Source organism: Lepeophtheirus salmonis, unplaced genomic scaffold (genome assembly GCF_016086655.4).
Source record: "Lepeophtheirus salmonis unplaced genomic scaffold, UVic_Lsal_1.4 unplaced_contig_12920_pilon, whole genome shotgun sequence".
Classification (NCBI taxonomy): Eukaryota; Metazoa; Arthropoda; class Copepoda; order Siphonostomatoida; family Caligidae; genus Lepeophtheirus; species Lepeophtheirus salmonis.
The window spans coordinates 23,931-28,726 of NW_027290285.1; the positions used below are offsets into that span (position 1 = coordinate 23,931).

Below are 4,796 nucleotides of genomic sequence, written 5' to 3' on the forward strand. Positions count from 1 at the left end.
AAAATCGATAGCTGACAATTAAATGCACTTTATCTTTTTGTGTTTGAGAAGTAACTCTGTGATTTATTTGGTGATCGTCTTGATTTTTGTTACAACAGGTTCGAACAAACTGTTGAAGCATCTTCATTATGAATTAATTCAATTAATAGTTTATCAATACTTAAGCATTGTAATTCATGGCAGATAATTAATTAGTCAAAGAGTTTATCTATATTTAATAGTCTAGTAGATAATTATATAATGTATAGTATTAAAACAAGAATCCTTATAAAATATATTTATTATTTTTTTGTAATTTGTCTCTTTGGAGAAATGGTCATTCGGCAAAGTGGGTTCCGGGGAAGTGACCGCCTATGTTATTTGATTTTTATCGAATTAATTCCCTCGCCTTTATTTTGAATATGCAAATGATGATGAGTCTAAGATCATTTTTCAATTATGGAATTTTAATCACAAATCGAAGTAATAACTATTGGGAAGTGATAATGACTAAATGTGTAATTGTTCGTAAGGATTGTATGGGATGAATTCATAATATAAATGGAATTGATATCACTTATCAATATGTTAAAAATGAGTAATTTGTTTGGTATGAATTTCAAGAACACTAAAGGACTCGAATTGATAAAAGAGTTCTCTTACCATAGCATACAAGATAGAGTAGATTAATGAGTTTCAATGTTGTAGCTGGAGGAGGATAACTCTCTTTGTTTCACAGTGGGTCAAGTTTAAATATTCTGGAGAAGCTAATGTATTCTTGAATCAATGATCTATGAGATTAGAAGTCACAATCTCGGACTTTTTAAGTTAATGTGTATCTACACAATGAATCATCCCTCAATCAGTGGAGATGTGAGCTATAGAATGAATCAAAGAGTTCCTCCAAAGGGATATGATCATGAACATCAACTTTAAAGTAAGATGCGTGACATATTTTATTTGAAATGCCATATCTGAGCCATATTAAGTTGCATATATAAAATAAAGGTTCTAGACATTAGCTAAACTCATTGGGTATCGTTACTCATCACACAAATTTGCATACAGAACTAATACGTTTATACAATATTAGAATTTGTGCACATGAAGTACAAAAATAAATTGAGATTTTCTCCTTTTCATAACTTAAAACATTAAAGACAACGACCAAAGGAAACATTTCAGAAAATGAACGAAAAAAGGGCGAACGGGTAGCTCCCATATATTTGTTTTTTTCCTCAAATTTTTCCTTTCTCTTTTGAAAGTCATAAATACGAATAATACGTAAAGGGCTTACCATATTAATGTTACATATTCCCTTCACAAAGGCTCCATATGCATAGTCTTCAACAAAGTCCATAGTAATTAACAATGTCCATTCTAAACAAAATAACACACCACATATCTATGTATGAAAATTAATGATATTATGAAATAATATTAAAATTAATAATATTAACAAAACAAAAGGCTAGATTACAATAAATAATTGATTACATACTCGTTGAAGTGAAAATAAATTGCCTCTTACGATGAATGACGTCATAGACGGAATAGGGAAATCAGCAACAGAATAGTGTCCTCATTTTCTAGGCCATAAGAAAATAAAAAAAAAGAGTTATTAGTATGAAAATACATTTCTTAATAACCTAAATTTAATTTATATACACTTACATGAGCCAAATCGCCACGTGCTAAAGCTCTTGGCCGCCTCACTGAAATGAGCCATCCCAAGAGCCCGAAGAACAGCGAAGGATCCCCGGGATTAGAGTACATACTTGTCTGAGTATATTTCAATAGGGATTATTTTGGAATGAAGATATTCATAAGGAAGATCCTCGTGCTAGACTTCATAGAGAAACCGGAAACGATCGACTGATGAGGGATGGAACACGCTGGTAAATAGTCATCATCTTAACCGTAGATGCAAGATTTTCATAGTTAGTGAACAATGTGAAGTTTCCCTAAAACATAGATTTAATTCTAAAATTTTACTATTATAATAAACTGTTATGGACGTTACGGATATTTCCTCCTCCAGGATTGGTACAGTAATTCCTAACGTCGCCACTCCTATTAATTAACAGACAAAGAATGATGATAAATACTCAATGATGAGCAACCCCGGTCAGACCTTTCGCTTTGGGCTGCAACGTGAAAGCAGGCCCGATATTTTTTTTTTTTTAAGTGGCTAACGGGCGCAGATTTGATTCATTTTGTAATATATGGACGCCTTTTTAAACAGAAAAGAAAAAAAAAATCAAATCCTTCTGGGTAGCCAGAGTTAGCTGCCTTCAAAAGTAAATATTTTTTTCTTCACTTTTCAGAAGATACCTCATTAATAGAACCATGTAGAAGTTCTAAAAAGTTGTGCTTTTTAAGAACCTGGCGGACAAAAAAGAACTACTGTTTAACAATCCGGAAGAGCGCACGCTTATTTTTTAACAGTAAAGGTGGTTAAAGTACCCACAGGCCACATATTATACAATGTATATTTATTGCGCATTATTTAAATAACAGAAAATATGGAGCTATGCGAATCTGCAAACTTCATCAACCTTTCTTCCGAAAAAGAAATAGAAAAAATGCCTTTTTCTATGATTTTTGTAAATGATATATAACATGCAAGATGTAAAAAATTAAAAAAAGACAACAGCATCAGGTGTTCCCAAGCGGTCTCCCATCCAAGTACTGACCTGACTCAATGTTGATTAACTTCAATGATCGGAATTGTCATATATACAACAAGACATACAAAAGAAAACATTGCCGAGCAATACCTAATAAATAGATAAATACATGAAGGATAGAACAAGACAAAAATTAACCATTAGCATGAAAATATATATATATACAAAAAAGGAAGAAGGCATAGAAGACGACCACATTTAAAAGACCTGGTAATACAAGGTGGTCATTGAAAGAAGAAGTGAAGAGAAGTATGATGATATTGAAAGTATTTACAGTTGTTGTGAGGTAAGAGAATGCATAGATACATATCCACAGTGGTGAAGAATATGATTTGCATTGTAAGTATTCGAGTCCAGTCTTCACATAATATAGAAAACATTTTTTAAAGATGATTATAAATAAGACATTAACATGGAGTGCATTAGATACAAATTCGATCATTAGTAAGAATTAAATCAGCACACGTATTCAGTACATAATAATAATTATAACTCGGGATTGCCGGCAACATTTAAATAAATAAGTAGCCATTAATATATTACAAAGTTATATAACAAATTTAATAGGTGACGGCATCTCCTGATAAGGGATCCAGCACCATAAATTTAATGTATTCATCCACGACGAGTCTACAGGTTAATCTTCATCCATTTTGAGAATGACAAAGATGCATAAACCAGAAGGAAACTATAAGTATAACATCACAGGAAGTTTAATGGTTGGTCTTCATCCATTTGAGAGAAACGAAGATGCATAAAACCATAATCCAGAAGAAGATGGATATAATATCTGAAGGTACTCATCCTCGGCCTAGAAATAGAGGAAGAGTGCAAGTCTTTAGTTTGAAAAGGAAAAAGGATAAGGCAGGAATGTGTTAATAGAGATTGTAGATGAGGATGTAGTCATACATCAAGCTAAGCATTCTACAAACACAGCAGCAAAATGATGTAATCACAACAATGAGGAGTTAAAAGCCCTCATGTGAGTTATCAAGAAAGGGGGTAAATTAATTTATATTACATTCACCTACAGAAATAGAATTAAAAAGAAAACTATTAATTTTACTGAGGGAAAGATGGGAGGAACAATACTCAAAAGAAAATAAAAGCAAAAAGAACAAAATTACATTAATTAAATTTTGAGTAAGCACACACAAGAACATACACTAATTGGGCTCAATTTAACGAAAAAGAAAGTCAACTTAAGAGCACAATAAATGCAACACTCCACTCAGAATCAGAACAGTATAAGCACAGGCTATGTCTGAATAAAGAATATGACTTGAGTGTAAGTAGAGGAAAAGAAGAGATTACATATATACATGAAAAAGAAAAAGAGTCTCAATCAGTCATAAAATGCTTCTCTTTAGGTGTGAGAGGCATAGAGTCTGCATCACACCCATATGGCAAATGTACGCTTTAATAATAAATACACTTTTTAAACTATTATAATCAAGTACATAGATTAATTCAAATGTGAGGCAGCTTCGTAATCAGGCGACCACGATCTATAAATGTGGTACCCACAAGAATCATAACTGTATATATTCAATGTACAGAGAAATCCCAAGTTTCATTCAAAGAAACATATAAATTTTTAGAAATAATGCCTCTCCAATTAGCAACAAGAGTAGGACTGTGAGTTGGACCTCCAGGGATTCAGGTTGAAATGAGACCTGATGGCCTCCAATAGCAGTAGAAACCGTACTTTTGTGCTTTCAGTAGTTCATAGTCTGTCAGTGTCCCCAGGTCGCTCACAATGGTGGGTTCAATAATATAACCAATATGGTTTTCACAGTAACCATGTCTGATTTTATGGTCAATTGTCAATCGGGATTACACTCCCTCAACTACAAAACCCTTTTTATAAGTGACTTGGACACCATGCCAGTTGAATGTCGTCATGCCGACCTGTACAAGTTGTCCGTTTTTATGCACCCTTGTAGGACATGTCCCAAATAATCTATGGACCTAGGGCAGGACGGGCAATTGATGCCGTCACTAAATTGAGTAAATCTGGCTGCCTTACTCTTAGTCTTAACTGACCCAGCCATAATCTGAATAGCAGATCTAAACTGGAAGTCAGAGACCTTTTTCCTGTAAGACCAGAGAAACCCAAAGTTCTTC

General features: G+C 33.3%; 1 long non-coding RNA gene across 2 annotated transcripts; it reads right to left on the minus strand.

The window, feature by feature from the left end:
* Positions 1-392: 392 nt before the first annotated feature.
* On the minus strand, positions 393-2,705 carry LOC121130872 (uncharacterized). Of its 2 annotated transcripts, none has more exons than XR_011784115.1 (4): positions 2,003-2,705; positions 1,654-1,874; positions 1,481-1,568; positions 393-1,359 (listed from the first exon to the last, which is right to left on the minus strand). It is a non-coding gene; the product is annotated as an uncharacterized lncRNA (long non-coding RNA). The 2 variants fall into 2 exon arrangements; XR_005868856.2 differs by having other exon boundaries at positions 397-1,384.
* Positions 2,706-4,796: the final 2,091 nt, after the last annotated feature.